The sequence below is a fragment of the Macaca mulatta genome, chromosome 11 (genome assembly GCF_049350105.2).
Source record: "Macaca mulatta isolate MMU2019108-1 chromosome 11, T2T-MMU8v2.0, whole genome shotgun sequence".
Lineage (NCBI taxonomy): Eukaryota > Metazoa > Chordata > Mammalia > Primates > Cercopithecidae > Macaca > Macaca mulatta.
The window spans coordinates 23,523,151-23,535,989 of NC_133416.1; the positions used below are offsets into that span (position 1 = coordinate 23,523,151).

At 34.8% G+C, this 12,839-nt stretch overlaps 1 pseudogene; it reads left to right on the plus strand.

Annotated features, from left to right (window-relative positions):
* Window positions 1-12,839, plus strand: part of LOC100430432 (putative solute carrier organic anion transporter family member 1B7) — a 79,596-nt pseudogene that overhangs the window by 65,469 nt on the left and 1,288 nt on the right.

Consider the following 12,839-nt stretch of genomic DNA (forward strand, 5'->3'; position numbering starts at 1 on the left):
ATTTAATAAATGGTGCTGGGAAAATTGGCTAGCCATAAGTAGAAAGCTGAAACTGGATCCTTTCCTTACTTCTTATACGAAAATTAATTCAAGATGTATTAGAGACTTAAATGTTAGACCTAATACCATAAAAACCCTAGAGGAAAGCCTAGGTGGTACCATTCAGGACATAGGCATGGGCAAAGACTTCATGTCTAAAACACCAAAAGCAACGGCAGCAAAAGCCAAAATTGACAAATGGGATCTAATTAAATTAAAGAGCTTCTGCACAGCAAAAGAAACTACCATCAGAGTGAACAGGCAACCTACAGAATGGGAGAAAATTTTTGCAATCTACTCATCTGACAAAGGGCTAATATCCAGAACCTACAAAGAACTCTAACAAATTTTCAAGAAAAAAACAACCCCATCAAAAAGTGTGCAAAGGATATGATCAGACATTTCTCAAAAGAAGACATTCATACAGCCAACAGACACATGAAAAAATGCTCATCATCACTGGCCATCCGAGAAATGCAAATCAGAACCACAATGAGATACCATCTCACACCAGTTAGAATGGCGATCATTAAAAAGTCAGGAAACAACATGTGCTGGAGAGGATGTGGAGAAATAGGAACACTTTTACACTGTTGGTGGGATTGTAAACTAGTTCAACCATTATGGAAAACAGTATGGCGATTCCTCAAGGATCTAGAACTAGATGTACCATATGACCCAGCCATCCCATTACTGGGTATATACCCAAAGGATTATAAATCATGCTGCTATAAAGACACATGCACACGTATGTTTATTGCGGCACTATTCACAATAGCAAAGACTTGGAATCAACCCAAATGTCCATCAGGGACAGACTGGATTAAGAAAATGTGGCACATATACACCATGGAATACTATGCAGCCATAAAAAAGGATGAGTTCGTGTCCTTTGTAGGGACATGGATGCAGCTGGAAACCATCATTTTCAGCAAACTATCACAAGAACAGAAAACCAAACACCGCATGTTCTCACTCATAGGTGGGAACTGAACAATGAGATCACTTGGACTCGGGAAGGGGAACATCACACACCGGGGCCTATCATGGGAAGGGGGAGGGGGAAGGGATTGCATTGGGAGTTATAACTGATGTAAATGACGAGTTGATGGGTGCTGACGAGTTGATGGGTGCAGCACAGCAACATGGCACAAGTATACATATGTAACAAACCTGCACATTATGCACATGCACCCTAGAACTTAAAGTATAATAATAATTAAAAAAAAAAAATGGCTGGAGTGGCTGGGACTTCTAGGCTACACACAGCAGGAGTCCCTGGGCCCAGCCCACAAAATCAGTACTTCCTCTTAGGTCTCCTGGCTTGTGATGGAGGGGCTGCCCCAAAGTTCTCTGACAAGCCCTGGAGACATTTTCCCCATTATCTTGGCAATTAACATTAGGCTTCTCATTACTTATGTAAATTTCTGCAGCTGGCTTGAATTTCTCCCCAGAATATGGGTTTCTTTTCTACTGCATCATCAGACTGCAAATTTTTCAAACTTTTATGTTCTGCTGCTTCTTGAACACTTTGCCACTTAGAAATTTCTTCCACCAGATACCCTAAATTATCTTTCTCAAGTTCAAAGTTCCACAGATCTCTAGGGTAGGGGCAAAATGTCACCCAACTCTTTGCATAGCAACAGTGACCTTTCCTCCAGATCCCAACAAGTTCCTCATCTCCATTTAAGACCATGTCAGCATGGACTTTATCATTCATATCACTATCAGCATTTTTTTCAAAGCTGTTCAACAAGACTCTTGGAAGTTTCAGTTTCCCACATCTTCCTGTTTTCTGAGCCCTTCAAGTCTCTAGGAAGTTCCAAAGTTTCCAACATTTTTCTGTTTTCTTCTGAGCCCTCCAAACAAGTCCAACCTCTGCCTGTTACCCAATTCCAAAGTTGCTTCCCCATTCTGGGGTATCTTTACAGCAGTCCCCCCTTACCTGGTACCTATTTACTGTAGTAGTCCATTCTCACACTGTTAATAAGGACATACTCAAGATTGGGTAATTTATAAAGGAAAGAGGTTTAATTGACTCACAGTTCTAGATGGCTGGAGAGGCTTCAGAAACTTAGAATCATAGCAGAAGGGGAAGCAAACACATGCTTCTTCACATGGCAGCAGCAAGAAGAAGTGCCAAGCAAAGAGGGAGAAAAGCACTTTATAAAACCATCAGATCTCGGGAGAACTCACTCACTGTGAGAACAGTATGGAGGTAACCATCCTCATAATTCATTTACCTCTCACTGGGTCCCTTCCACGACATTTGGGGATGATAGGAACTATAGTTCAAGATGAGATTTGGATGGGGACACAACGAAACTATAACACTAAGTATGACCCAAATGCCCCAAATGATAGTTTAAAAACAAATGGTGGAAGGATTTTTATTGCTCTGGGTTTATACCCATTAATACAATTAATGGGCTGAATGGTCATTTTGTTTTACATTCTCTGGTAAATCACCAGACTACTGTCTACAATGGCAGAACTAATTTACAATTCCGCCAGTAACATATAAGTGTTCCCTTTTCTTCACCACCTTGTCAGTATCTGTTATTTTTTTTCTTGTTAACAATAGCAATTCTAACTAGTGTGAGATGGTATCTCATTGCAGTTTTGATTTGTATTTCTCTAATAATTAGTGATTTTGAATAATATGGAACAGAAAATCAAATACCACGTTCTCCCTTTTAAGTGGGAGCTAAACATTGAGTACATATGGACACAGGGAAGGGAACAAGAGACACTGGGGTCTATTTGTGGATGGAGGGTGAGAGGAGGATGAAGATACAAAGCTATAAGTGACTATGATTATTACCTGGGTGACAATAAGTCTATACACCAAACCTGCATAGCATGCAATTTACCTATATAACAAACCTGCACATGTACTCCTGAACCTAAAATAAATGTTAAAACAAAGAAGATAAAAAAGGAACAAATAATAAAATATTTTAAAAACTACATCACCAAAACTTATTTTAAGTGAAGTTCAAAAACAAAAGATAAATTGGAAGAATTTCTAAGTCAGACACAGACACAGGCAAATGTCTGATGTATAAAAAGCTCTCAAAAATTAACAAAAACAACACCAAATGCTGGCAAGAAAGAGATAACAGGAATTTTCTTTCATTGCTGGTGGTAATGTAAACTGGTACAGCTATGTTGGAAGACAGAGTTAAAGTTTTTTACAAAGCAAAAATAGATTTATTGTATGATTAAGCAATCATGCTCCCAGATATTTACCTAAATTAATTTGAAACATGCCCACAAAAAAACCCTGCATTCGAATGCAAAAAAGTGGAAGCATTTAAGATGTCCTTAATAGGTAAACAAATAACTGAACTGTGGTACATTCATACAATGGAATATTAGTCATCAATGTATTAGTCCATTCTCAGGATGCTATAAAGAACTATATGAAACTGGGTAATTTATGAAGAAAACAGGATAAATTCACTCACAGTTCAACAAGCTTTAGAGGAAGCATAACTGGGAGGCCTCAGGAAACTTACAATCGTGGCAGAAGGCAAAGGGGAAGCAAAGCATATCTTCTCATGGCAACAGGAGAGATAGAGAGAGAGAGTGCACAGGTGTAAGTACCGTTCACTTCTAAACCATCAGATCTCATAACTCACTGTCTTGAGACCAGAAAGGGGGAAATCCACCCTCATAAACCAGTCATCCCCCACCAGGCCCCTCCCCCAGTTTGACATGAGATTTGGGCAGAGACACAAATCCAAACCACATCAATCAATAAAAAAATGAGCTATCAATCTACAAAAAGAAAGAAAGGAAATTTAAATGTGTAAATAAAAGAAGGCAGCCTACAACAGCTTCAGATTGTATAATTTTAACTGTATAACTTTGTAGAAAAGGCAAAACAGTGGACAATGAAAAGATCAGTTGTTTCTTGGGGCTCAGTGGGGAGAAGGGATTGATGAATAGGTCTGACACAAGGCATTTTTAGGCCAGTGAAACTATTCTACACGATACTATAATGTTGGATCATAATATTATGCATTTGCCAAACCTTTGGAAATTTACAACATAAAAAGTGAACTCTAATGTAAAATATGGACTGAATAATATATGAGTATTCTTTCATCATTTGGAACAAATATGCTGTACTAATACAAGGGGTTAATGATAGGAGAAACTGTGCACATGTTGGGCAGGGAGCCCTCCATACTTTCTGTACAATTTTTCTGGAAAACTAAAATTGCTATAAAATATAGGAAATAGTAAAGAAAAATATCATCAAACATTTTCCAAGAAAGTCACTAGAGGTTATGAAACATATGAAAAGATGAACATCTTTTTTTTTCATTGACAATAACAGAATTGCAATTAAAAGTCACCCAGACTGTCAACAAAGGTGTTGATTGCAGATTGTGATTGCAAAGTAAATGACTTTGAGCCAGTGGGAGTACTTCTAGGAATTTATCCTGTAGCTAGGTATATTCCCAAAATACTGAAAACATGTAAATATAAATAAGGTATCAAATAATGACACATGCAGGCAAATGAATATACTGAGTTCTTAAAAAAAGAAGAAAAAAGATATGTATTTTCTAATATGGACCCTATTCACAATATATTGTTATGTTAAGAAAAAAAGAAAGCATAAAGAATACATGGAGCATGCTATTATTTATGTAAAGTGGGGAATGTTTCTTAGTTCAGGTTAAATCCCTGGAGAAAACTCCCTGGGTCAAATTTATTAGAAGAACTTTCTCTCACTTAATGCGTAAATTCACTGTCTAACATTCCCAACAAGTAATGATCTGGCTTTTGCTGGAATTCTAGTAAAGCAGCATTCACTACCCCACATTCTCCTAACTTTAAGTCTTATTATACAAAATGTCTTCCTAAATGGTAGATTTTATTTCTATGAATAAAAGTATGGAAAGAAAAAAGCAACACTTACTAAATTTACATTAATGACATAATTTTAAGAAAGTGTTTATTTTTAATTGGAATTATAACTCATTTTAAGGGCAACTGGCAAGATGCTCCTCAGAATCTCCCCAAAGCAATGATCACCAAGTCCAAGCATTAACATCACATTTTAGGATAGCCATTACTTTAGTTACTTTAGTTTCAGTATGAAAAGACCCCTAAAACAATTTAAAAAAAAAAAAAAAAACCATACTAGTTTCCTTTCCTTTAGTGATGGTTTAGGTAAAACTAAAAGGAAATGTGTGTATGTGTGTGTGTTGTGTACACACACACATATATATGTATGTCTGTATGTAAGTGGGAAGCAACAGAAGAGATCAGAGGGATGTGATTGAGAACGACTATGCATATTGTTGCTGGTTTTGAAGTTGGAGGAAAGGGCCCAGAAGCCAAGAAATGTAGGTCGCCTCTAGAAGTGGAAAAAGACAAGGAAACAGATCCTAGAGTTTACAGAAAAAAAAATGCAGGGCCGGGCGCAGTAGCTTATGCCTGTAATCCCAGCACTTTGGGAGGCCAAGGAAGGTGGATGATTTGAGGTCAGGAGTTAGAGACCAGCTTGGCAAACATGGTGAAACCCCATCTCTACTAAAAAATACAAAAATTAGCCTGGTGTGGTGGCAGGCGCCTGTAATCCCAACTACTCAGGAGGCTGAGGTAGGAGAATCACTGGAACCTGGGAGGTAGATGTAGCAGTGAGCCAAGATCTTGCCTCTGTACTCTAGCATGGGCAACAGAGTGAGACTCCATCTCAAAAATAAATAAATAATAATTTAAAAAAAGATGCAGCTCTACCAATACCTTGATTTTAGCCAATTAAGGCAAGTGTTAGGCTTCTGACATCCAGTGCATGCTTCAAGCTTATCTCATACACCCTTTGTTCAAAAGTTTGCACCACCTCAGCCAGCTAGAAATAACCATCCCTCTTTACAACTCTCCTGACATATTATAGCTCACACATGGCCCTTATTTGTCACCTGTGTTCACTGCTGGATTGTTTAAAGTGGAAATTTTTAAAAGAGCAGTTATTTTCCAATTAATACACAGAAAGTTAAATGATTATCTTATGATTATTAAAGGACTTTATTTTTTAGACTAGTTTTAGAATCACAGTAAAATTGAGGAGAAAGCACAGAGATTTCTCATATCCTGCCTGCTCCAACACATGCATAGCCTCTCCCATTACCAACATTTCCCATCAGGGTGGTACATTGGTTACAATTGACAACCCATATTGACGTATCTTTATCATTCATGATCCATAGTTTACATCAGGTTTCACTTTTGTTTTGGAACTTTCAATAGGTTTGCATGACCATATAATGATATATAATCCACCATTACACTATCATAAAAAGTAGTCTTGCTGCCCTAAAAACCCTCTGTGCTCTGCCCTCCTTTCCCTCTAATCTCTGGAAACCTCTAGTCTTTTCACTACTTCCATAGTTTTGTCTGTTTGAGATCACATAGTTGTAACCATACATTATGTAACCATTTCAGAGTAGTTTCTCTACTCAGCAATATGAATTGAAGTTTCCTCTAGGTGTTTGTTTGATAGGTTATTTCTTTTTAGCATTGACAATAATTTATTGTCTAGATATACCACAGTTTTGTCTACTGAGGGACATCTTGATTGCTTCCAGGTTTTGGCAATTATAATTAAAAGTTCTATAGATATCTGTGTGCAGTTTTTTTGTGTAGATACAGATTTCAACTCCTTTGGATCAACACCAAAGTGCAATTACGTGATCATATGGCAAAAATATGTATATTTTATTTAAAAATGTCAGACTGGCCTCAAAAGTGTCAGTATCATTTTGCATTTTCTCCAACAATGAATGAGAGTTTCTGTTGCTCCACTTCCTTATCCACATTTAATGTTTAGTGTTCTGGATGTTGGCCATTCTCCTAGGTATATAGTAGTATCTCATTGTTGTTTAAATTTGCATTAAATTTGCATTTCCTTGATGACATAAGATGTGAAGCATCTTCTTATATGCTTATTTACCACCTCTACATTTTCTTTGGAGAAGTATCTGTTAAGGTCTTTGGCCCATTTTTTTTTAACTGTTTTTTTCTTTAAATTGTTCAGTTTTAAGAGTTCTTTGTAAAATTGAGCAGAAAGCACAGAGATTTCCCATATTTATTATTTGGATGTCTTTTGTGAATATTTTCTCTCAGTCTGTGTCCTCTGACTCTCATTTTATCATCTTGACAGTGTATTTCTCACTTACTCAGAGAAGAATTTGTTTTTGGTTTTTTTTGTTCAGAAGTGGGTCTTGCTCTGTTGCCCAAACAGGAGTGCAGTGGCACCTTCTTAGGTCGCTGTAGTCTTGAACTCCTGGGCTCAAGTGATCCTCCTGCCTTAGCCTCCTATTGATGTAATTTCGTGATTATTTATCTTATTTAGCTTATTAATATAATGAATTATATAATCAATATTTGAATACTGAATAGGCAAGACAGTTGAATACTGAATAGCCAAGACAAATTGATAGTTGAATGTTGAACCAGTCTTGCAAACCTGAGATACATGCCTGGATAACTGTTCTATTCAGAAAGTTTTAATTTTAATGAAGACCTGCTTATCAATGATTTATTTAATGAATTGTGCTGTTGCTGTTGCATCTAAAAAGTCATAAACAAATCCTAGGTTGTTTTCTCCTGTGTTACATCATAGATTACAGTTTTACATTTTACATTTTTTATAGTTTTACATTTTACATTTGTCGTTTTGAGTTAATTTTTGTGAAGTGTAATTTCACTATTTTCATGTGGATCTCTAGCTATTCCAGCACCATTTATTGAAAATATTAACTCTTTCTCTATTGTATTGCCTTAGTTCTTTATTAAAGATCAGTTGACTATATTTAAGTGGGTCTATTTCTGGGCTATTTGTTCTTTCCACTGATATATTTGTATATTATTTTACCAAAATTACACTGTCTTGATTACTGCAGCTTTATAATAAGTCTTGAGGTCAGGTAGTATCAATATATCATTTTGTTCTTTTCCTTGAGTATTGTCTTGGCTATTCAGTATCTTTTACCTCTTCGTATAAACTTTAGAATTAGTTTGTAAATATCCACAACATAATTAATGAAGATTTTGATTGGGAGTGCATTGAATCTGTATATCAAGCTGGGATGAACTGACATCTTGACAATATTGTCTTTCTATACTGTACATGAACATGGAATATCACTTCATTTTTATAGTTCTTCTCTGATCTATTTAATCAGAATTTTATAGTGTTCTGCATGCAGCTTTTGTATATATTTTATTAAATTTTTACCTCATGTTTCATATTCAGGGTTACCAATGTAAATAGTAATGCGTTTTTAATTTCAAATTCCACTTGTTCATTGATAATATATAGGAAAACTTTTCATTTTGTTATATTCATCTTGTATCCTGCAATCTTACTATAATAGCTTATTAGTTCCAGGGTATTTTTGTCTATTATTTGAGACTTTCTACATACACATATGTAAAAAAAAAAAAAAAAAAAAAAAAGACAGTTTTGTTTCTTCCCTTCAGCTTGTATACATTTCATTCCCTTTTCTTTTTTTTTTTTTTTTAATCACATTAGCTAGGATTTCTGGTACTAGTATACATTTCAACCTGTATATATTTCCTTTCAAGCTGTATACATTTCATTCCCTTTTCATTTTTTTTTAAATCACATTAACTAGGATTTCCGATACCATGTTGAAAATCAGTCATGGGAGGTGACATCCTTTCCTTGTTCCAGACCTTGGCAGGAAATCTTTGGGTTCTTTGATGTTAAGTATGATAAGTGTAGGATTTTGGCAGATTTTTTTTAAATCAGATTGATAAAGTTCTCTATTCCTGGTTTAATGAGAGTTTTAGTCACGAATGTGTGTTTGGTTTTCTCAAATGCATTTCTGCATTTTCTGATGTGATCGTGTGATTTTTTTTTCATTTTTAGCCTGTTAATATAACGAATTATGTAATTCATTTTTGAATGTTGAACCAGTCTTGTAAACCTGAGATACATTCCACTTTGTTGTTGCATATAATTTTTTATATAATTTTGGCTTCAATTAGCTATTTTTGAGAATCTTTGCATCTGTATTTGTGAGATTTATTGCTCTGTAGTTTTCTTGTTATATGTTTGTCTGCTTTGTGTATTAGGATAATGCTGACCTCATGGGATGAGACAGGAACTATTCCTGCTGCTTCTATCCTATGAAGGAGATTATAATGAATTGGCATAAATTCTTATGTGAGTGTTTGATAGAACTCATCCATGAGCCCATCTTGGTTTGGTGATTTCCATTTTAGAAGGTTACGAATTATTGATTCATTTATTTAGCAGATATAGGCCTATTCAGATGGTCTATTTCTTCTTGTGTGAATTTAGGTGGATCGTATCTATCAAGGAATTGGTCCATTTCGTTGAGGTTAATAAAATTGGGGCCATAGTGCTGTTCATGATATTCCTTTTTTTTATCCTTTTAAGGTCAATAGGATCTGCAGTAATGTTCCATCTTTCAATTCTGATATTTATAAATCGTGTTTTTCTTTCTATCTCCATTAGCCTGGCAAGGGGCTCATCAATTTTACTATTTTTTTTTTCAGTGGAATATCTTTTGTTTCTGTTGATTTTCTCTGTTCATGTTCTGTTTTAAATTTCATTGATATGTGCTCTACTTTTCATTATTTCTTTCCTTCTGCTTACACTGAATTTAATTTACTCTTCTTTTTCTACTTTGTTAAGGTAAAAGATTAAGCCATAGATTTCAGATATTCCTTCATTTTAAATATATGCATTAATGCTACAAATGTTTCTCTAACCCTGCTTTTGTGGCATCCCATAACTTTTGATACTGTAATTTTATTTTCTCTTATTTCAAATATGTTTACATTTCTCTTGAGATTTCACCTTTACTCATATGTTTCTTAGAAGTGTATTGTTTCATCTTCACATATATTAAGATTTTCCAGTTATCTTTCTGTTATTGAACTCTAATTTAATTCCACTGTGGTCTGAGGAAATACACTGCATGATTTCCATTCTTTTAAATTTTGTAAGATATGTTTTATATCTCAGAATGTGGTCTATCTCAATGAATAATCCATGTGAGCTTGGGAAGACTTTGTAGTCTGTTGCTGTTTGATGGAGTAGTCTACAAGTGTTCATTATATGCTGTTGATTGATAGTGTCATTGAGTTAAACTATGTCCTTACTGATTTTTGCCTGCTAGTTCTGCCCATTTCTGATAGAGGCATTTTGAAGTCTCCTAACACAATTACGGATTCATTTACATTAATTCTCCACTTATTGTCAATAGGTTCTTAGAAACTGACATTAAGCAAAACAACATACTGTATGCCATAGGAACTTAACTCTTGTTTACACCAATTATCTGTGGTAAAATTGGTTTCATTATACAATATAAAATTTCACTTAAATTTACTAGTTTCCAGGAACCTGTTGACCATGTTGAGGACTTCATTTCTTTTTGAAGTTCTATTATTTTTTCCTAACATATTTAGACACTCCATTCTTAAAAGCTTACGTATTAAGAATTGTTATGGTTTTCAAGGGACAATAAGAGAACTGATCCCTTTGTTATTACATAAGGTATTTTTTTAATCCTTGATCAATTTTCTTGCTTTGAAGACTGCTCTGTTTTAAGTATAGTAACTCCCCTTTCTTTTGATTAATATTAGCATTAATTCCTCAGTCTAATTATTTTTAAATCAGCAATGAACAAGTGGAATTTGAAATTAAAAACATTTAAAAAAATCTTTTATTAAATCTTTTATTAAATTTTTACCTCATGTTTCATATTCAGGGGTGCCAATGTTTTAATCCATCAACAACCTTATTATTAATATTTTTTGAGACAGGGTCTCACTCTGCCACCCAGGCTGGAGAGCAGTGGCTTGAACATGGCTCACTGTAGCCTCAACCTGCTGGGCTCAAGGGATCCTCCTGCCTCAGCCTCCCACGTAGCTGGGATCACAGGTGTACACCACCATGCCTGGCTAATACTTGAATTTTTGTAGAGATGGGGTCTGACTTTGTTGCCCAGTTTGGTCTCGAATTCCTGGACTCATACATTCTTCCTTTCTTGGCCTCCCAAAGTGCTGGGATGACAGACATCAGCCCCATGCCCAGCTAATTTTGATCTTTTAATTGATGCATTTCGATCATTGACATTAAAAGTGATTACTAGTGTAATTGAATTAATATTACCATATTTGTTACTATTTTCTATTTGCTGCCCTTGTTCTTTGATCCTATGTTTGTCTTCTACTTTTTGTCTTCCTGTTATGTTTTAATTGAGTATTTTATATAATTTCATTTTATCTTACTTATTAGTTTATTAGTTGTACCATTTTAATTAAAACATTTAGTGGTTTTCCTAGAGTTTGCAATAGACATTTAGAACAAATCCAAGTTTACATTTAAATAACACTTTATAACTTCACAGACAGTAAGAGTACCTAATAATACCAGAATAACCCTCATTCTTCCTTCCTATCCATTGTGTCATTGCTGTCATTTACTCCACTTATGTGTAATCATACATAAACATATGAATAAGCATGTAAATTAAATACTATTAAACACATTGTGCCATTATTGTTTGGAACAAACTGTTTTCTATTAAATCAATTTAGAATAAAACTGTTTTTATTTGACCTTAACTGATTTCTTCTCTGATGTTCTCCCTTCTTTGTATCCAAGTTTCTGACCTATATCGTTTTCCTTCTCTCTAACAAACTTCTTTCAACATTTCTTGAAAGTCAGGTGTACTGGCAAAACAGTCCCTCAGTTTTTTATTGTGCGACAATGTCTTTATTTCAACTTAACTTTTGAGAGATAATTGCACAGGGTACAGAATTTTAAGTTGGAGGTGTTTTTCTCTTAACACTTTAAATATTTCAGTCCACTCTCTTCTGGAGTGCATGGTTTCTGAAGAGAAGTCTCTTGTAATCTTTTACTCCTCTATACATAAGGTTTTTTTTTTTTTTTTTCTGGCTTCTTACAGGATGTTTTCTTCATCTTTGATTTTCTGCAGTCTGAAAATAACAAATCTATGCATAGTTTTTCTGGCAATTTTCCTTCTTGGTGTTTTCTGAGCTTCCTGGGTCTGTACTTTAGTGTCTGACATTCGTTCAAGAAAAACTTTCAGTGCTTATTAGTTCAAATATTTCTTTTGTTCTTTTCTTTCTCCCCTTCAGGTATTTCCATTACACACGCATAGTTATCACAAAGTTCTTGGCTATCCTGTTTTTTTTTTTTTTTCCTCCAGTCTTACTTTGCTTTTCATTTTGGAGGTTTGTATTGGGATATACTTAAAGATAGTTTCCTCAGCTGTGCTCTATCTAATAATAAAAAAATTAAGGTATTTGTCATATCTGTTACAGTATTTTTTAATCTTTAGTGATTCTTTTTGGTTCTTCGAATTTTTATCTCCTTTCTACATTGCTCACCTGTTCTTGCATGCTGTCTACATTATTCATTAGAGCCCTTAGCAAATTAATAGCAGTTGTTTTAAATTTCCATTTTGATAATTCCAACATCCCTTATATACCTGGATCTGGCTTTCAATCTTATTCTTTTCAGACTGTGTTTATTGCCTTTTAGTATGAGATTTGCAATTTTTTCTTGACAGCCAGACAAAATGTACTGGGTAAAAGGAATGGCTGTATATAAGCGTTTATTAATGTGGTGTAAGATGCTGGAGAAAAAGTAGCATTCTGCAGTTCTATGATAAGGTCTCAATCTGAGACTGTAACTCTGGATTGTGAACTTCAAACTTGCTTTTCAGTTTCTCTCTCCCGCCCTTAGGTAG